Source organism: Pezoporus wallicus, unplaced genomic scaffold (assembly GCF_028554395.1).
Source record: "Pezoporus wallicus isolate ANWC-B61680 ecotype Strahan unplaced genomic scaffold, APGP_CSIRO_Pwel_v1 contig_6813, whole genome shotgun sequence".
In the NCBI taxonomy this organism is placed as follows: domain Eukaryota; kingdom Metazoa; phylum Chordata; class Aves; order Psittaciformes; family Psittacidae; genus Pezoporus; species Pezoporus wallicus.
The window spans coordinates 5,919-28,163 of NW_026642206.1; positions in this window are offsets into that span (position 1 = coordinate 5,919).

Consider the following 22,245-nt stretch of genomic DNA (forward strand, 5'->3'; position numbering starts at 1 on the left):
GTTTGTAATTCCCTGGGTCATCCATTTTCCCCTTCTTGAAAATGGGGGTTATATTTCTCTTTTTCCAGTCGTCAGGAACTTCACCTGACTGCCATGATTTCTTAAATATGATTGCTAGTGGCTTAGCAGCTTAATTCGCCAGCTCCTTCAGGACCCATGGGTGGATTTCATCAGGACCCATGGACCTGTGCACGTTTAGATTTCTAAGATGGTCTCGAACCATATCTTCTCCTACAGTGGGCCCAAGGTCTTCATTCTCACAGTCCCTGCGTCGGCCTTCCAAGATTTGGGTGGTGTCGTCAGAGCCCTCGCCAGTGAAGACCAAGGCAAAGAAGTCATTCAGAACCTCAGCCTTCTCAAAACTGAGTGTAGCTAGTCCTCCCGAGAGCTTCCTGAGGGGGTCTAAATTCTCCCCAGTCTGTTTTTTATTTGCTATGTACCTGTAGAATCCCTTCCTGTTATCCTTAATATACCTAGCCAAGTGTCCTGGGTTCAGCAGTAGCAGTCATTTTTCTCCTTCTTGGTAGCTGGTGCAGTGCTGTGTTTTGACTTTCGGCTTGGGAACAGAGCTGATAACGATGATGTTTTGGTTTGGCCAAGGACTTTGTGAGGCTTTTCCTATCTGTCTGTAGAGTGCTTCATCTGCAGGTTCTTCTTGGTCAGGCTGTCTGTAACAGATCCCCACAGTAATGTCTCCCATAGCTATGTTCCCTTTAACCCTGACCTACAAACTCTGTTTTAACTGCCCCCCTGTCCCCAGACAGAGTTCCATACTCTCCAGCCTATCCGTAACAGAAATAGCAACTCCCCCTCCCTGCCTGCCGGGCCTCTGTTTTCTAAAGAGCCTATAACCTTCCATTCCAACAATCCAGTCATAAGAGCCATCCCACCATGTTTCTGTGATGCCTATTATATCGTACCCCCATAGACGTGCACACGTCTCTAATTCCTCTTGTTTGTTCCCCATGCTACGGGCATTTGTTTAGAGGCATCTGAGCCGAGCTCCAAATGAATCGGGCTCATTGGCTGGAGTGGCTGGCATATCTTTGCATTGCTCCGAGCATTTATTATAGGTGCTCACAACTGACTGGGTGTGTTGAGACGGAATGATGCCCCCTCCCCCAACACATCTAGCTTAAAGCCTCCTTGACCAGTCTGGCAATCCTCCTACCAAGACTGCTCTTCCCCTTCTTTATCAGACCAGCTCCACCAGCCCCCACTAGACCTGGCCTACAGACTTGGATCCTGTGTTCAAGACACCCAAACCCCTCACTATGGCACCACCCTTTTAACCATTTATTAACCTGTCTATTCCTCTTAGCTTTTTTTAGGTCCTCCCCTGTATCCTGTAGAATTGATGAAAAGACTATCTGAGCTCCAGAGCCCCTAACCACCTCCCCCAGGTCTCTGTAGTCCTTCTTTATGTTCCCCAGGCTACTCCTGTCTATATCCCTAGCGCCCACATGTATCACCAGAAGTGGGTAATAGTCCGTGGGACTTACTAGAGCAGGCAGCCTCTCTGCCACATCCCTGATCCATGCCCCTGGTAGGCAGCACACCTCCCTTGAGACGGGGTCAGGCTGACAGACGAGTGCTTCTGTCCCTTTCAAAGCACAGTCCCCTACTGCTACGATCTGCTGCTTTTTCCTGGCAGCACCAGTAGATATCTTCTTTACCAGTGCATCAGCCGGCTGTTTCTGGCTCGAGTGCGTTACCTCATTAGCCCCCTGCAGGACAGCAAAGCGGTTCTGAGTGGGGACAACAGCTATAGGAGGAAGCCCCTTGCTTTTGATTGTCCTTTTCCTCCTTTGTTTGTTTGTTGTTTTTTTTTTTGTTACTAATTCCCAGCATCCCGGATTAATGGCCTCCTTCTTTCCATCCCTGGCAGTGTTCAAGACCAGGTTGGATGAGGCCTTGGGTGATATGATTTAGTGTAAGGTTTCCCTGCCCATGGCAGGGGGGTTGGAACTAGATGATCTTAAAGTCCTTTCCAACCCTAACGATTCTATGATTCTATGAGCTAGAGGCAAGCTTGAGGCCCCTGCACATTTTGGGCTGGGACCAAGCATTCCTGCTTCCTCTCAGCTTCCCTGATATCTTGCAGTCTATTAACAGCATCCCGCAGCTTAGCCACCCCAGGGAGAAGACCACCCCAGGGGAAGACCTCTCCCAGGGAGCACCGAGTGCAGCCCTGCCCATTGTGCACCATTCCCTCACAAGACCAGTGCAGGCACTCTCTACACTCCAAGCTCTGCACTGCAGCCTCCCCTGTCATTGGCTCTGTCTGGGTGCCTACACCGGCCACCGCCTGGGTAGCCAGAGCAGAGCTCCCAAACCGGGCCCCGGTCATACGACGAGTGCTCACCGTCCCGCTCGCCTGCCTAAGCAAACGGCCGCGCAAACTGCCTCCATGTGCTCCTGGTTGCTCGCACTCCCTGGGGCAGGATTTTAACCAGTCAGGGCTGGTGTAGCTGCTCCTCACTCTGCCCCCTGTGAGTCAGCTGCTTGCGTCAGCTAAGCTTCGAGCTCCTGGGCAGGTCCTGTCGAGGACTTGAGGCTCCCTCGGTGGCTCTTGTTGCTCTGAGTTGAGGCTCCTGGACGCTTATCTCACCCCCACTACGGTGTTGAAGGCGTCCTCTCTCGAGCTACTCACCTCAGCAGTTGATTGCGATGGGGATCACCATGTTGGTACACATACAGAGTTTGTTTTACCCACGACCATTTTGTCTGATTTCAAGATTTAAGCAGAGTCAGGTTTGGGTCTTGTCTGGGGTTAAACGACGATATAGGAGGACCAAGACATTTTCCTGGAGGCAGGACAGCCATGAGTGGTAGGGTGTTTGGGATAGTATGGGTAAGTATCTAGGTCAGTGTGTCCCTCCAATACTTTGGAAATTCACCACTCGGGGTGGTCGGGACTCGGGGGTCTCCAGCGGTGCAGGCGTCCGTGTGCTGCAGTGGGAGCCTCGCTCGGCTCGTTCTGCTCTCTGTTCCTGCCCCACACCAAGATTCTGCTTGATCACCGACACCATAAAGATAATAGAATCAACCAGGTTGGAAAAGACCTTTAAGCTCATAAAGTCCAACCGTTCCCCAGCACTGCCCAGGCCACCACTAACCCATGGCACTGAGGGCCTTGTCTACACGATGTGTGAGCACTTCCAGGGACAGTGACTCCATTACTGCCCTGGGCAGCCTGTTCCAATGCCTGAGCATTGGATTATAATGAGCTAGAACGTCCTTTGTGCCTGCGCAGTGACCCCTCTGGTCATGGGCAGGGGTCTTCAAGATGAAGTAAATGAGCCTTCCTCTCCTTGAACTTTTCACCTTTTAGTCTTCACGTATGGTTTGGTCAGTGTCCCAGCCATAAACCATCTGCTTCTCTCCCTTCAGAGGTCTGCTTTTCCTTATTAATAGCTGCTTATCAGTGGAATCAAGCATCTGCTTTTCCTTGTCAATAGAACCAGGTGTCTGCTTTTCCTTATCAATAGTTAGTGCCTTTGTTCTGCTTAGTTGGCATGATAGGTACAGACAACACTTTTGTTTAAGCAAGCAAATTCCTCTAACCCCCTTGTACATTGGTTAACCCTGTATCAAGTACAAAATGAGTGTAAGAAAAACAGGATACAAAACCAGGATGTAGGGATAAGGAGTTTGTTTGATTGAATTTTAGTCTCTGTCTCAAGTGTTGTAACTGAGCGGAGTGTGTCTGTGGGATACCGTGTGTGTGTGAATGTGAGATTGATAATGGAAAATCAGCAGAGTGGAGAGATCTTGAAAAAGAGTCCTTTAGAGTGCATTTTGGCAAATTGGAAAGAACTGGGAGGGTCTTCTGGGGGCTCAGTAAATAAGAAAACATTGGTAAAATATTGTAACCAGTGGTGGTCTTTGTACACTCTGGAAGATCAGGAGATATGGCCTAAAAATGGAACTCTGAACTATAATACATTGTTACAATTAATGTTGTTTTGAGGCGGCAAGGAAAATGGGATGAAGTAATGTATGCAGATATGTTTTTCACTTTAAGAAACCACCCAGAGTGACAGACGCAATGCAAAATTAATATAGCTCTGCCAGATTCCTTAATTTTGGCTTTGGAAAAGGACAGGGAAAAACTGAAAGTTAAGCTGGAGAGATGTTGTTCAGCTTGTGATATCAGGGAAAATTATGTATCACAAGTACCTCTGAGAGGAGCACCCTCTGCATCTGTCCAATCTGATATTGATAAGGAGGAAGAGATTGCTGTCACTGGCAACAAGCAGCACATTAACATTCACAGTTAAGAAAGGGTTAAAACAGAAGTGCTGTTGCAGAGGCAAGCATCTGCAGCAGCTGCAGAGCAGGGTGAGCAACTGTGAGGAAAAAAAAGAAGGGAAAACTGTGGAGGCAGTGTTCTTACAGGAGAATGGATAATTGGTACATAAACTCTGAATAATCTTGAAAGATACAGCAAGGCTATGAGAGGCCCAAGGAAGCCTAAGCAAGCAAGATAAGAAGCAGCTGGATTTCACCGAATTAATGAGAACTGTGGACTGTTGGCAAGCTTTCGAGGTCAAGTTCCCACACCTGTGTTTAACCAATTATATGCTAGTTGCAAAGGGTCTTCAAGACATGTATCTAATCATAATATGCCAAATCACTGTAAGTGCATGTAAGAAATAGTATTTAAGGGGTTAAGGCTTTGTAATAAAGGGCTTTTTGTCTGATCATATTGATCTCTGACTGAGTCCATATATATTCTGCGGCAATTGGCGCCCGAACAGGGACCCCCCTTTATTTTTCATATTGAAGCTGAAAGAATTAAAGCGCGTGGCACCGAAGAAAGTGGAAAACGCGGAGCCGCAGGGACGTCGGCTGGGTTTGATCCGGCAGGACCAGGACTGGGAGGTAGTCGCCTCGGAACAGAGCCTAGTGAGCCCGGAAGACACTGCGCAGTGCAAATAAGGTGACAGCCAACAGGGTCTGGAAGAGGGTTAGGATGGGAAAAAAAAAAAAAAATGGTCATCCTTAAGCTCTTCCAGCATATCCTCTCAGTGAGAGGGATAGAATATGACGATAATCTGTTAAAAAGATTGTTGCTCTGGAGTAAAGAAAAAGAGCTGATCCAGGGGGTTAATGAAGCTTTTGAACTCGGGACTTGGAAAAAAAATTGGGGCACGCCTGTGGGATCATGTTACTTGTGGGTTTAAGGAGGCGAAGTCTCTTGCTGCCCCCTGGTTACTACTGTAAGGGACTCTAGCCGCAATGAAGGCTGAGAAACAGGTGGCAAAATCCGTTTTTACAGCTCTCTCTGACTCGCCTTCACAACAGCAGGGCTCGGCACCTACATTAGATTCAGCACCCGGTGCTACAGCTATGGTAGTGTCGTCTGTTTCGGGCATAAAACATTCCGGTCAAAAACCGGTGCACAGTACAGTACGAGAGTTTCAGGACCCTGCGCCTTTCCCCTATCCTTTGTCGACAATGCCTTTACCGGCAGTAGCTCCAGCTGATACTCGGGAGCCAGTATCGGCTACTGAGCAACTGAAACAAACTGATGTTAACCCTTTTTGTGCTGCTACTGCCCCTAAACTTAATCTCCAAGATTTTTTGCCGGGGTGGGAGTCTCCTAAGGAGGAGAGTGTAACTCCAAATAAATACCCACCTCCGCCACATACACCACCGCTTGCATCGCTCCCACTGGAGCTGCAAAATGAGTGGAACTGGGGACAATGGACAAAATCCTTAGATAAGCAATTGCAGGACTTGCGGGACCGTCTGGACAAATTGGGGGAGGAGAGGCAGCAAGCCCCAGAAAGAACAGAAAAACCAGATATGATCAGTCCGTGTGATGTGCCCTTACCACCGACTCCTACATCTAATAAAGCTAATCCGAGTGCCATGAGATGGCGAGGCTGCATTCAGGATGCAATTATAGACGGTACTATTTTACCGATAGATGTTCCTGTTGCATTCCCTTCTATTATAAATTCTCAGGGACAGTCTGTCTGGACTCCTATGAACTGGAAAGCTATGAAAGAAATTAAGGGAGCAATAACTCAGTATGAGTTGTCTTCCTCATATACACAGCAAATGTTATTTGCTTTCTTTTCTAGTAATGTTCTAATTCCAAATGATTGTCTCAGAGTGGCTGCAATTTTATTAACTCCTTCACAGCTCCTGCATTTTAAAAGTGGGTTTGAGGAGCTTGCTGCAAGGGCTGCAGATGAGAATTCAGAGTGTAATCCTCATCACCCTTTGCATGGTGTTTCATCTGAAATGTTATTGGGAAGGGGACAATTTCACCCTGATGGAGTACAAGCTCGTATGAAAATTGAAGTTTTACAGCAAGCACAGCAATTGGCTTTAGCTGCTCTGAAAGCTGTGCCGGAAGCAGGAAAGCCTAATCCTTCATATACATCAGTAAAGCAGGGACCTACTGAGCCCTATATGCAATTTATTGACAGATTGACAGAGGCTATCAAAAAGAATATTGATCTGGCATCTAATGCTAAAGAATCGATGCTTATGTCTCTGGCTATGGAAAATGCTAACCCAGCTTGTAAGCATATTTTGCAGGTTTTGCCAAAATCTACTGGTCTTCAAGAAATGATGGATGCATGTTCTAAAGTGGGCACAGCAGAGGAAAAGTCTGGATTCATGGCTACTGCCTTCGCCGCTGCTGTTAAACCCCTTCTACAATAAGGTCAGGGTGATTGTGGGGTGTCCTGGGTTCAGCAGTAGCAGTCATGTTTCTCCTCCTTGGTAGCTGGTGCAGTGCAGTGTTTTGACTTTCAGCTCCAGAACAGAGCTGATAGCGATATTTTGGTTTGGCCAAGGACTTTGTGAGCCTCATGCTCTGCCAGGGAGGAGGGGAAGCCAGGAGGAAGCAGAGACAGGACACCTGACCCAAACTGACCAAAGAGGTATTCCATACCACAGCACGTCATGCCCAGGATGTAACTGGGAGTTAGCCGGAAGGGGCTGAGAGTCTGCAGGGTTGGAGGAGGTATCGGTCGGTTCTTGATTGGGGCTGGGGGGGCAAGTTATCGGTCGGCTGGTGGTGAGGTGTTGTATTCCCTTGTTATTTCCTTTATCATTATTATCATTGGTGGTAGCAGTAGTGATTTGTGTTATACCTTAGTTACTAAACTGTTCTTATCTCAACCCGTGGGAGTTGCATTCTTTTCGATTCTCCTCTCCGTCCCTCCGGGAGCAGGGGGAGGGCAACAAAGGAGGGGGAAGTGAGCGAACGAGTTACCTGACTGGGTTTAAACCACGACATGGGGGTACTAAAGGTATGAGATGTTATAATTGTGGACGGATGGGACATTTTAAAAAGCAGTGTACTGTAATGAAAATTAGTTCAGCAACCCGACCCCCTCAGTGTGGTGTTACTGATTTTGCAGAAAAATGTATTAAATGTGGCAAATTTGGCCACAAGACAATTGAATGTCCTTCAAAGTTTAAATAAGACGGAACCCCGTTGGGAAACTTGAATGTGAGTGCGATGCCACCCTGCGCAACAACACAAAATCAGGGTGTCTGGACTGCATCCCCTCCGCCACCGCAGGGAGTGCCGGAGTGGACGTGGCAACAGCAATAGATTTTACCATAACTGACACTTCTGTTCATTGTATTCCATCTAAATTAAATGGGCCTCTTGGGCATGGGTTATGTGCTTTGTTACTGGGACGATCATCAGCATCAAGGAAAGGAATCTTTGTATTACCCGGTGTAATTGATGCTGACTATACTGGAAATATTGGGATCATGGTGCAAACGCATGCTCCTTCGGTCAACATCCCTGAAAATTCGAAAAGAGCTCAAATCTCAAATGATGATCTGACTGATCTCATGCCCCTTTTAAAGGGTGAGTCAAAGGCAGAACAAAAAAGAGTTCTATCAAAAGCTCAGTATGAGGCCTTAGATCACATCATGACAAAAATCACTAATCTTGTCCCGATTGTCAAGGCCAAGCAGTAGGTATAGGCCTTGGAGTCAACCCTCGAGGCCTCTAGCCTCTTCAGCTTTGGCAAATGGATGTGACTCTGTCCTGGGTTCAGCAGTAGCAGTCATGTTTTTCTTTTGTGTTAACTGGTGCAGTGCTGTGTTTTGACTTCCAGCTTGAGAACAGTGTTGGTGAAGCCGATGTTTTCAGTTGTTGCTAAGTGATGTTTACCCTGACCAAGGACTCTGTGAGGCTCATGCTCTGCCAGGGAGGAGGGGAAGCTGTGAGGAAGCAGGGACGGGGCGCCTGACCCGGGCTAGCCGGGGAGGTATTCCATACCACAGCACGTCATGTCCGGGGTGGGGGGTAACTGGGAGTTACCCGGAAGGACACAGGCTTCCGGGTGGAACTCGTTTTCTTGGCCGGTGGTATCATGTTCTGTTCCCTTGTTATTTTCCCTTATCAATGTTGTAGTTGATAGTAGCGGTGGTGATTTGTTGCTGGACTGTTCTTGTCTCAACCCGTAGGAGTTGCACTCTCTCGATCCTCCTCCCGTTCCTCCGGGAGCGGGGAAGGGGAGAGCCCCGGTGCGGGGGGGGCGGACGGACACGGACCTTGATTGTTGTCAGCTCGGCACCACTCACTGGGAGTGAGTGAACAAGTTACCTGACTGGGTTTAAACCACGACAGTTCTTTTTGGCGCCCAACGTGGGGCACGAGGGGTTGAGATAAGAACAGATCTGACTGGATTGATAGTCACTCGTCACAATGCTGATTTATTGGCTCTCAAGGTTGTTCCTCTTGATCTCACAGTTTCAGTATATCGTATCTTACGTCCATCCGGTATTTGCTGTATTAGTGTTTTTCAAGTGTGGGGCTTGGGCTAAGGTTTTTGTCCCATTGTACTTTATGGTAATGACTTGTAATACAATAGAATCATTGATCATGAAACTGATCTGGCTTATGTTCCCAGTGTGGTCGCCACATTGTGTGTGTTTTCAGTGGTGGGAAGGTCTTTCATATGTTCTTATCAGGGGTATTGGGCATACTGTGACTCATTTAATACAGTCTCTCTGTGATACTCATGAACTAGAAGCTGGTAAAAATAAGTATGTCCAGGTTTCTATCAACCTTTGGAGACCTTTGTAGATATTGCTGGCCACTTCTTCCAGCACAGGCTGGCCACCTGTGTCGGAATGAGTGTGCATTTTTGTCAGTATAAAAGCCCAAGCCTCATGTGCTGTGGGGGAGGCAGAGCCTCTGCGGGGACGCCCACTAAGGTTGAGCCTGCCACCTTGCACTGCAATGATGCTTCTCAGAGCTGTTTTTCTGTTAGTCTCCACAGGGTCCTTATGCCACCTTCTGTACGTGGGACTGTGTAGTGGGAGTAATAATTGTCTTTTTGTGTTTCAAATATTGTACTTGTGTGGAGTGTGCTTGTGGGATCCCACACGTGTGTGTGTGTTGAGGGCAATCGGTGTTTTGTGTATTGTTGGGTTCATGCAAAAATTTTTAATGGATATATGACATTCAGTCAGCTGATCGGAGCTAGCCTAGCTAGAGCCACAGCCGGCACGCTTCAGCGACCGCGAGGGTCAACGGAGATTAGGAAAATCAGAAAGAATAGCGCAGGGACATCCCGATTCCCGACATCTCCCAATCCCCGAAGCCCCAGCAGCCCTTGCGAGAGAGAGGCTGACGTGGCGGGGGGCGTTCCCACAGTGACGGTGACCACTCCCCTGCTGCTTGCCTTGAGAAAGCCTTTGAGAGGGCAACGACCGGTCGCTGCCCACCGGGCGCAGGGAGGAACAAGCAGGTCGTGTTGCTGACTGTGTTGCTGACTGTGTTGTTGGTGTCCCAGACTGCGGACCAATATGGTTGCCTCCAGAAAGAGAGCTTGCAGTAAGAAGACTGTAGCAACTCAGACAGAGACCCCGTCCCAAACCGTGGCTGTTCAGGTCTCTGGGTGCAGGGAGTGCCAGAGCCTGCTGCTGCCGGGGGAGGGAGGACAGCATTCCACCTGTGTGAGGTGTGAGCAGGTAGATCTGCTTAGCCTGGTGGCAAGACTTAAGGAGGGGGTTGAGACCCTGAGGACCATCAGGGAGTGTGAAAGGGAGATCGACTGGTGGAGTAACTCCCTGGCGTGCCAGTCGGAACGGTTCCAGGGAGATACCCCCCAAAAGGGGAAGGACCCCCTGCCTTCTCACACAGAGGGGGATGGCCCGAGACAGCCCCTGCCCTGTAGCTGTTGCGCAGAGGTAGGGGACCAAAAAGACGACGAGGGTTGGAAGCGAGTTCCAGTTCACTCTCGTGGGAAACCCTCCCCCATTCCTGCCCTGCTTCCCCAGGTGTCCTTCCGTAATAGGTTCGAGGCCCTGGATCTTGAAAGAGAGGTAGGTGAGAATGTGGGGCAAGGCCAGCCCACAAGGCCACATAGGAAAAGGGGGTCGACTTTGCACCTCAAGACTGCCTCTGTTAAGAAAGAAAGAAGGGTCATTGTAGTAGGGGATTCCCTTCTGAGAGGAACAGAGGGCCCGATATGCAGAGTTGACCCTCATCATAGGGAAGTGTGTAGTCTGCCTGGAGCCCGGATCAGGGATATCACTAGGGCGCTCCCCAACCTGGTGCACCCGACAGACTACTACCCGCTGCTGGTCTTCCAGACAGGTGGGGAGGAAGCTGCTTCCCGCAGTCTGAGGGGGATGAAGAAAGACTACAGGGCCTTGGGGCGGATGGTGAAAGAGTCTGGGGTTCAAGTGATCTTCTCCTCACTCCTTCCATCTTCCACTGGTGATGTGGGAAGGAATGGGAAGATTCAATTCATAAACAATTGGCTTTGAGACTGGTGCTACAGGCAGGGCTTTGGATTCTTTGATGACGGCTGGTTTTATAGGGCACCAGTCTGGACAATGACAAGTGAGAAAGGTTTTTCTCACAGAGGCAAAAGGATGCTGGGGCACGAATTAGCAGGGCTCATTTGGAGAGCTTTAAACTAGATTTGAAGGGGGATGGGGTTGTAGCTGGGCTTGCCCCAGTGGGGCAGCGCTCCAGAATTAATGAAGACTGGGAGGCCTCCTATAATCCTAGGGTGAAATCGGTGTGCTCAGCTCGCTCCCTGAAATGCCTGTACACCAATGCGCGCAGCATGGGAAATAAGCAGGAGGAGTTGGAAACCTGTGTTAAGTCAGGAGAATATGATCTGGTGGCAATTACAGAGACGTGGTGGGACAGCTCACGTGACTGGAATATAGTCATGGAGGGCTATGTCCTTTTCAGAAAAGACAGGCCAGCCAGGAAGGGTGGTGGGGTTGCTCTTTATGTGCGGGAGCAACTACAATGCACCGAGTTCTTTCCGGGGACAGATGATGAGCGAGTTGAGAGTCTGTGGGTGAGAATTAAGGGGCAGGCTGGCAGGGGGGATACTGTTGTGGGTGTCTGTTACAGACCACCAGATCAGGGTGAGGAAGTTGACGAGGTCTTCTACAGGCAGCTGAGAGCGGCCTCACAGTCACAGGCCGTGGTTGTTGTGGGGAATTTTAACTTCCCTGATGTTTGCTGGAAGGACCACTCGGCAACCCAGCTGCAGTCCAGGAGGTTCCTCCAGTGTATGGATGATAACTTCCTTCTGCAAATGGTAGATGAGCCGACCAGGAGAGGAGCGCTGCTGGATCTCATCCTCACTAACAAGGAGGATCTGTTTGAAGCAGTAAGGGTTGAGGGCTGCCTTGGTTGCAGCGACCACGAGATGGTGGAGTTCAGGATCTTGTGTGGTAGGACTAGTAGAATACCAAGTAGAATTGCAACCCTGGACTTTAGCAGGGCAAACTTTGGCCTTTTCAAGCAATTGCTAGGGGAAACCCCATGGGCAAGGCTGCTTGAAGGTAAAGGGGCCCAAGATAGTTGGTTGACATTCAAGGATTCCTTTTTCCGAGGTCAAGATCGGAGCATCCCGGCATATAGGATTTCAAGGAAGAGGGCCAAGAGACCTGCGTGGCTAAATAGGGAATTGCTGGGTATGCTCAAGTGGAAGAGGAGAGTTTACAGGTCATGGAAGGAGGGGCTGGCCACTTGGGAGGAATATAAGGCTGCTGCTAGAGGATGTAGGAAGGCAGCTAGGAGGACTAAGGCGTCCTTAGAATTAAACCTGGCGAGAAGGGTCAAGGACAGCAAAAAGAGCTTTTTCAAATACATGGCAGACAAAACTAACACCAGAGGCAATGTAGGCCCACTGATGAACGGGATGGGTGCCCTGGTGACAGAAGATACAGAGATGGCAGAGTTACTGAATGCCTTCTTTGTCTACTCTGCTGCAGGCAGTCCTGAAGAGCCCTGTACCCCTGAGACCTTAGATGAAGTCAGGTCGACGGAGCGGTTTGCCTTAGTTGATGAGGAATGGGTTAGAGATTGGTTGAGCAATCTATGCATCCATAAATCCATGGGTCCAGATTGGATGCACCCGCGGGTGCTGAGGGAACTGGCGGAAGTCATTGCTAGACCACTCTCCATCATCTTTACCAAGTCTTGGGAAACGGGAGAGGTGCCTGAGGACTGGAGGAAAGCAAATGTCACTCCGGTCTTCAAAAAGGGCAAGAAGGAGGACCCGGGTAACTATAGACCGGTCAGCCTCACCTCCATCCCTGGGAAAGTGATGGAACACCTTATCCTTGGTGCCATCTTAAGGCATATCAAGGATAAGAGGGTTATGAGGGGCAGTCAACATGGCTTCACCAGGGGGAAATCATGTTTGACCAATCTCTTAGCCTTTTATGAGGAAATAACACGGTGGATGGATGATGGCAGAGCGGTGGATGTAGTCTACCTTGACTTCAGCAAAGCATTTGAGACACAGTCTCCCACAGCATCCTCACAGCTAAATTGAGGAAGTGTGGACTGGATGATCAGGTAGTGAGGTGGACTGCGAACTGGCTGAAGTAGAGAAGCCAGAGAGTTGTAGTCTATGGGGCTGAGTCTAGTTGGAGGCCTGTAACTAGTGGAGTGCCTCAAGGGTCAGTACTGGGACCGGTATTATTTAATATATTCATCAACGATTTAGATGAGGGAATTGAGTGTACTATCAGCAAGTTTGCTGATGACACTAAGCTGGGAGGAGTGGCTGACACGCCAGAAGGCTGTGCTGCCATCCAGCGAGACCTGGACAGGCTGGAGAGTTGGGCAGGGAATAACATGATGAAATATAACAAGGGAAAGTGTAGAGTCCTGCATCTGGGCAGGAACAACCCCAGGTTCCAGTATAGGTTGGGAAACAACCTGTTAGAGAGCAGTGTAGGGGATAGGGACCTTGGGTTCCTAGTGGACGACAGGATGACCATGAGCCAACACTGTGCCCTTGTGGCTAAGAAGGCCAGTGGCATCCTGGGGTGTATTAGAAGGTCGGTGGTTAGTAGGTCAAGAGAGGTCCTCCTTCCCCTCTACTCTGCCCTGGTGAGACCCCATCTGGAATATTGTGTCCAGTTCTGGGCCCCTCAGTTCAAGAAGGACAGGGAGCTGCTGGAGAGAGTCCAGCGCCGGGCAACGAAGATGATTAAGGGAGTGGAGCATCTCCCTTATGAGGAAAGACTGAGGGAGCTGGGTCTCTATAGTTTGGAGAAGAGGAGACTGAGGGGTGACCTTATAAGTGTCTATAAATATATAAAGGGGGAGTGTCACGAGGATGGAGCCAGGCTCTACTCAGTGGCAAACAATGATAGGACAAGGGGTAATGGGTACAAACTGGAACACAAGAGGTTCCAGTTAAACTTGAGAAGAAACTTCTTCTCAGTGAGGGTGACGGAACACTGGAACAGGCTGCCCAGGGAGGTTGTGGAGTCTCCTTCCCTGGAGACATTCAAAACCCGCCTGGACACATTCCTGTGTAACATTATCTAGGTGTTCCTGCTCCGGCAGGGGGATTGGACTAGATGATCTTTCGAGGTCCCTTCCAATCTCTAGCATACTGTGATACTGTGATACTGTGATAGCTGTTTAACATTTTGGGCATGAAAGAGGTAATGTAAAAGTGTGGCTATCGGCAGGTATTTATAGTTGCTGCTGCAGCAGGCAGGCAGCTGTAGCTGCTGCTGAACAGGCCGGCTTTTGCAGGGATAAAAAAAAAAATTAAAAAGGAAAAGAGCAATGATGCTGCAAATATGCAGTTTAACTTGTCTACTTCTCAAGAACTGATAACCTGGGGGAGGGAGTATGTTTGTGTCCACCTGTCTACAGGTCCAAGGTCCATGGCGACTGCCTGCAAAGTTTGTCAAGCCTTGCTGTGAGCTCGACAAGACAAATGGAAAAACCTGATGCTTCAGCTACAGGAGCTGACCGTGAATACCCCAAGCAGAATGAGATAGAGGAAGAGAAAGAACAAATAACTGCAAAACATCACTTGGGGGCAAATGAAAAGTAGCATCCTAAATATGTGTGTTTGTAAAGTAGCTATTATTAGAGGTTGTGATTTTGTGTATAAAACCACCTGTATTTACTAGCTAGTTGCTAATAAGAAACTACACCTTGTATTGTATAGATTTGTCACTTGTAAAAGAGATATTGGAGTATGGAAATTTGCAGTAGCTGCTAGAAAATGCTAAGGCAAAAGCTAGAAAGATTTTAATACAATGGTAGTCTTACAAAGCAGGTAATGGAACAAATTTAAGAGGGGGGGAGAATTCCACTGGTAAGAAATGTCTTTGGCTAGTCCCTCGCTTCCATCAGCATCTTCAGCATGCTGCTGCACCCTGTAATAGTTACTCTGCTAATGTAAATTTGTGTGTGCCTTGCTGTAGTAGCAGCTCGTTACTGGATGAAGCAGGTGAAACTGTATTGACAACAAGGTGCAAGGACTGAGGTTGACAAAATGCCTGCTACCACAATCAAGGGCAAGACTGGGTTGGCCTCTGTGTTTGCCACCAAGAAGAGCCTTTAGCTCCGCTGTTGGCTGCAACCCAGCAGGCGTGGAGTGGTGGGGACACATGCCATGCCAGACCTTGATGTGAAGGATGGCCTCCCCTGTTAACAGAGATCCATACAGCAGAAAAAAGGGGCAGGCCCAGCAGCCTGTAGTCGGCATATATTGGAAGTATGATCTAGGCCAAATCCCCTGTTCAAGTAGAGTCATCCAAACCATATATAAAACAAAAAGGGGGAGATGTGGAGGCAGTGTTCTCACAGGAGAATAGATAATTGGTACATAAACTCTGAAATTCTTGAAAGATACATCAGGGCCATGAGAGGCCCGAGGAAGCCTAAACAAGCAAGATAAGAAGCAGCTGGATTTCACCAAGTTAATGAGAACTGTGGACTGTTGGCAAGCTTTTGAGGTCAAGTTCCCACACCTGTGCTTAACCAATTATATGCTAGTTGCAAAGGGTCTTCAGGACAAGTATCCAATCATAATATGCCAAATCACTGTAAGTGCATGTAAGAAATAGTATTTAAGGGGTTAAGGCTTTGTAATTAAGGGCTTTTTGTCTTATCGTATTGATCTCTGACTGAGTCCATATATATTCTGCAGCAGAAAACTAAGGGGGAAAGGAGGGGAGCTCGGGTAGCTCCTGTGTTCGAGCGTGGGATGAGTGCTGGGGAGGCAGAGGTGGAGGAGGGATGTTGGGCGGAGTTGGGGAAGGGGGCTCTTCTTTCTGTGGAACTGGTTTGGTGTTCATGCTATGGGGAGTTTGGACTTTGGAAGTGAGACTGCCCTGAGGGGGAGCGCCATGGGGTGGCTTCGGTGAATGAATTGGAGCTAGACTGACAGAGACCTGGGGAATCTACACTAGCAGATCCACTGGTGTTGTGGTTTAAGCTCAGCCGTAAATCAGACACACAGTCTCTCACTTACTCCCCCCCTTCTTCCCTCCCCCCACTCCCAGAGCGTTGGGTAGAAGGGAAAGAATGTAACTCCCACAGGTTGATACAAGAACAGTCCAGTAACTAAGGTATAACACAAACCACTACTGCTACCAGCAATAATAATAATAATAATAAGGGAAATAACAAGGGAAGAGAATACAACCGCTCACCACTCGCCCACTGATACCCAGCCCGACCCAGCAGTGATCTAACCCTTCTGGGTAACTCCCAGTTTACATCCCAGGCATGACATGCTGTGGTATGGAATACCCCTTTGGCTAGTTTGAGTCAGCTGTCCTGTCTCTGCTTCCTCCCAGCTTCCTCTTCTCCCTGGCAGAGCATGAGACTCAGAAAGCCCTTGGTCAGACTAAACATTTGAGCAGTAACTAAACGCATCGGTGTTATCAGCGCTGTTCCCAGGCTGAAAGTCAAAACCACAGCGCTGCACCAGCTAGGAGGGAGAAAAAATGACTGCTACTGCTGAACCCAGGACAGTATCCATCCCTTATTCCATACCATTCACGTCATGCTCAGATTCCAAGTTTTCAATATACCATCACTCTTATCTAATATATATACATATATATATACACCCACACAGAGAGAGAGAGAGAGAGATGCTTCCTTAGTGTATGGACCAATCCCTATAAAGCTGCTGAGTTCATCTAGTCCATGATGTGGCTTTCCATCTCTTGTAGCAGTCTTTCAGAGCAGGAGGGGCGGTGTGCAGTGCTCACACTCGTAAATAAGCTCAGCAATAGTGTCCATTGCTAAGTCCACCCCTCGATCATGAGTGCATCTGTAGGTTGCATCTCTGCCCTGATGATCTGAAGTGTCATGGGCCCACCAGGCTTAAAATAATTCACCCTCCCTTTCAGCAGTTTTTGCAACTTGTCGCTGGGGATTCCATACAGCTGCCTTCCATCTCCGGCGCTTCCAAAGCACTGGAGCGGCCCAGTGGACTAGATACTCGTGCATACTGTCCCACACACCCTGCCACTCATGACTATCCAGCCTTGGGGAAAATCTCTTGGTCCTCCTATATCATCATCTGACCGTAGACAAGACCCAAACCCAACTCTGCTTAACTTTTGAGATCAGACAAAATGGTCGTGGGTAAAACACACTCTGTATGTGTGCCAACATGCTGATACCCATCATAATCAGCAGGTAGGTCCCAAGGGTACACAAAGGCTGTTCAAAACCTTCAGAACTCTCAAATGATGCTGCTGTACTTGTCACTGGGGCTGGTGTAGCTGTTGTGCTTTCTGGCTCTCTCACCACCACCTTCTCTTTTTCTGAGTCCAGCTCTTCCTCCTCTGCCTTGCTGGGAAATGCTGTGTGGTCTCCTGCGTCCTCCACTTGTCACAGGTGCCTGAGGCTGGACCCAGCTGAGGCTCCCCAAGGTGGTATCTTGCTCTCCACATCCTCCTGGGGCTCAGGCTTGCAGGGCTCAGCGTGCAGCTACTGGGAGATGCTCTCGACCGCCGCATGGCTCGGTTCGTCTGCCGCCTACTCCTGCTGCTTGGCAGCCGCCTCCTTCCCCTCCTCAACCGCCCTGACCTCCTCCATGGGAAGCTGCCCCCTCCCTGCCTCCTGGTCCCAGGGGCCACTCTCCCAGGCTGGTTTGGCTGCCAGCAGCTCCTGGGGCCTCTCTGCCTTGGCTTCACTCAGCCTCACATTGACAGAGGCGAGGACGAGGGCCAGGACAGTGAAGAGCAGCGTGATGGCCAGGTACGATTCCATGGCCACATCCATCCCACCCTGCTGCTGGAGCCCGCCCGTATTACAAGTCATTACCATGAAGTACAATGAAGCAAGAACCTTAGGCCAAGCCCCCCATCTGATAAACACTAACACAGCAGATACCATCTGTATGTAAGGTATGACATGCTGAAACTGTGAGATCAAGAGCAACAACTTTGAGAGCCCATAAATCAGCATTGTGACGAGTGACTATTAATCCGAATCAATGAATGCGTATCACAAATATGATTCGACACACTCCGGTCAGATCTGTCATTATCTCAACCCTTTGAGCCCCAAGTTGGGCACCAAAAAGAACTGTTGTGGTTTAAGCTCAGCTGTAAATCAGCCACACAGTCCTTACTCACTCTACCCCTTCTTCCCTCCTCCCGCTCCCAGAGGGATGGGGAGGAGAATCAAAAGAATGTAACTCCCATGGGTTGAGATAAGAACACTCCAGTAACTAAGGTATAACACAAATCACTACTGCTACCACCAGTAATAATAATGATAAGGGAAATAACAAGGGAAGAGAATACAACCGCTCACCACCTGCCGACCGATAATACCCAGCCCAACCCAGCAGTTATCTAGCCCTTCCGGGTAACTCCCAGTTTACATCCCGGGCAAGATGTGCTGTGGTATGGAATACCTCGTTGGCTAGTTTGAGTCAGGTGTCCTGTCTCTGCTTCCTCCCAGCTTCCCCTCCTCCCTGGCAGAGCATGAGACTCAAAGTCCTTGGTCAGAGTAAACATTACTGAGCAGTAACTAAAAACATCAGTGTTATTCTAAACTCTAGTTCAATTAGTGAAAAAACAATATCAGCTCTATCTTAAGAATAATCCTAAAACTGAAAATAGAAATCGAATTGGGAGAATTTGGAGAGGAAGTTATCTGGGACAGCAGTGGCAAATAGATTTTTCTGAATTACCAAGAAAAGGAGGTTATCGATATTTGTTGGTGTTAACACATACTTTTTCAGGCTTGCCAGAAGCATTCCCTTGTAGGATAAATAATGCAAGATAAGTAATTAAAACATTATTAAATGAGATAATACCTCATTTTGGAGTACTAGTGGCAATTTCAGAGGCTCACACTTCAGTGCAAAATTGTCACAAGTAATTAAGAAAAGATTAGAAATTGATTGGCAACTACATGTTCCAAACAGGCCTCAGCCCAGTGGACAAGTAGAAAAGGTGAACCATCTGATCAAACAACAGATTAGTAAAATATGTCAGGAAACAAATTTATATTGGTACCAAGCTTTACCACTGGCTCTATTGAGAATTCGAAATAAACCTTGGTCGAAAGAAGAGGTTAGTCCATTTGAAATTCTATATGGAAGACCATATCAATCCCAGTTTAAAGGAGAAAGTCTTCAGGAAATGGGAGAAGGCTATCTCCAACAGTTTCTAGTCAATCTGGGAAAACAATTAGAAGAAATAAATAAGATAATATTAGGGACAAAAGCAAGAGGTTTGGATTATCCGATTCAGGCTTTCAGATCTGGAGACTGGGTTTATATTGAGAACTTTTCCAGGAGATCCCCTAGAGGAGAAGTAGAGTGGACCATACCAGGTTTTATTGACCACCTTTACAGCAGTGAAGATAAAGGAACAACCTTCTTGGATACATTATTCAAGAATAAAGAAAGCACCAGAGCCAGAGAAGACATGGCAGATAGAACCTTCAGGACCCTTAGGTATGAAATTGCATTGGTCATAATTTGGACTCATATGATAACTGGCGTACAAGCTTGGGACCAAAACTTATACCTGAAATTAATGCAGAATGTTACTAAGGTTTTTAATTGTAGTGACTGTTGGGTGTGTGCATAGTTGCCTAAATCAGGAGAAGATCAGGGCCTTCCATTAATTGGAATTCCAATTCTTAACACTATCTCATGGACAAATTTGTGGTTGAACACTAGCAATCTATGCCCGAGGGAAAGGTTAAAACTGGGGACAGTTAATCCTAATCCAAGTAACAAATACTATACCTGCACACAAAGATGTATTAAACCAGGAACCAGAGGAGGAGATTGTGTGTTTAAATGCCACAGATGTAGGTCACCATTCAAACTGCAATCTCACTATTAATATAGATAGCATCACAAAATGAAATATATAAACTTTTAAATCAGTTTTAAGTAATGTTAAGTTTGATGGCTTTGTAACAGTAGCAATGGAAAATTACTGAGGTGCATGATTCACAGAGAAATAAAACAACACATAGTACAGCTAGAGAACATACTGAGAATTCTTGTGTAAGACAAACCGTTGTAGTTGACGTGGATTTAGGTCCTTATGACCTTAGTACAAAATGAGTGTAAGAAAAACAGGACAGAAAAACAGGACATAGGGATAAGGAGTGTCGTGGTTTAAGCTCAATCATAAAATCAGCCACACAGTCCTAGCTCACTCCCCCTCCCCTTTCCTCCCCCCACTCCCAGAGGGATGGGGAGGAGAATCAAAAGAATGTAACTCCCATGGGTTGAGATAAGAACAGTCCAGTAACTAAAGTATAACATAAATCATTACTGCTACCAAAAATAATAATAATAAGGGAAATAACAAGGGAAGAGAATACAATACCACCCACCAACTGATACCAATAACTAGCCTGACCCAGCAGAGAACTAGCCCTTCTGTGTAACTCCCAGTTTACATCCTGGGCATGACATGCTGTGGTATGGAATACCTCTTTGGCTAGTTTGGGTCAGGTGTCCTGTCTCTGCTTCCTCCCGGCTTCCCTCCTCCCTGTCAGAGAATGAGGCTCAGAATGTCCTTCGTCAGAGTAAACATTACTGAGCAACAACTAAAAGCATCAGTGTTATCAGCGCTGTTCCCAGGCCGAAAGAAAAAATGCCTGCTACTGCTGAAGCCAGGACAAGGAGTATCTGGGAATAGCAGGTGTCCAGGACAGGCTGCAGTTAAACTAACTAATAAATAGAAGAACAGGATGATTGCTGTGTCTGTGGTGTTAACAAACCAATTAAGCTGGTATAAACATCTACTGCGCATGCTTCAAAGGCTGCCAGAAGTGATGAAGATTGTTGGAAGAAGTAAACGGCCCTCAGAGACCACCACCACATTCCTGTACGCATGCGGGGAACTTTCTGGAAAATGACGTAATATATACGTAGCCTCATGAATATGTATGTATACCTAGTGGCTATATAAGGACGGCTTGTGTAGCAGTACTGGGACGCACGTTAAGAGGAGCTATCCCCCATGTCTCCCAGCGCCACAATGAAGAATACCTGCTTGTCAGCTTGAAAACTTTGTTGGCAAGTTTGTTCCTGGAGTTTTTCTCTGAATCAATTGTAAGGTTGGTGAAGCACTGGAATGGGTTGCTCAGGAAGTCCTTATCGTAGGAGTTGGAGTAAAATCAGCTATTCTAGTCCATGTGGAAAGCTGATCACTAAAATCTGAAATGATGGAAGGGCTAAGATTGTCTTTGAACTCTCAGAGTTGACAACTCACTTGAGGAGACAGAGGAGCTGGGAGAGAGAATAGAAGAGAGGATTTTCCTGGGTTCAGAAGTAGCAGTCATTTTTCTCCTTCTTAGTAGCTGGTGCAGTACTGTGGTTTTGACTTTAGTCTGGGAACAACGCTGATAACGCTGATGTTTTCAGTTGTTGCTAAGTAATGTTTACTCCGATCAAGGACTTTTCAGACTCATGCTCTGCCAGGGAGGAGGGGCATGGGAAGCCGAGAGGAAACAGAGACAGGACACCTGACCCAAACTAGCCAAAGGGGTATTCCATACTACAGCACGTCATGCCTAGTATAGAAACTGGGGGGAGCTATCTGGAAGGCCCGAAATACTGCACGGGTGAGGCTGGGTATCGGTCAGGTGGTGGTGAGCAATTGTATTGTGCATCACTTGTGATTATTGGATTCTTTTCCTTTTCCTCTTTTAGTTTTATAATCTCTTGCCTTGTTATTTCCCTTGTCATTATTATTATTGGTGGTAGCAGTAGTAGTTATGTATTGTACCTTAGTTACTGGACTGTTCTTATCTCTACCCATGGGAGTTACATTCTTTCAATTCTCCTCCCCATCCCACCAGGAGTGGGGGGAGGCAAGAAGGGGGGAGTGAGTGATCGGCTATGTGGTTCTGAGTTATCGGCTGGGCTTAAACAACAACATGTTATGTTGAGGACACCAGAACTGTACACAGTACTCCATGTGAGGTCTCACAAGAGCAGAGCAGAGGGGCAGGATCACCTCCTTCGACCTGCTAGTCACGCTCCTTTTGATGAAGCCCAGGATACAGTTGATTTCTGGGCTGTGAGCACACACTGAAGCCGGCTCATGTTTACTTTCTCAGCAACCAATGCCCCCAAGTCCTTCCCCATAGGGCTGCTCTGAATCTCTTCTCTGCCCAACCTGTAGCTGTGCCTGGGATTGCTCTTACTCAGGTGTAGGACCTTGCACTTGGCATGGTTAAACTTCATAAGGCTGGCATCAGACCAGCCCACCTCACAAGCATGTCGAGGTACTTCTGGATGGCATCCCTTCCCTCCAATGCAACAACCGAACCACAGAGCTTGGTGTCATCAGCAAACTTGCTGAGGGCTGAGACAAGGGGAGGCAAAAAATTACAAAATGGAATATATAAACCTTTAGAGCCAGTTTTAAGTAATGTTAAGTTTGATGGCTTTGTAACAGTAGCAATGGAAAATTACTGAGGTGCATGATACACAGAAGAAAAAAAAA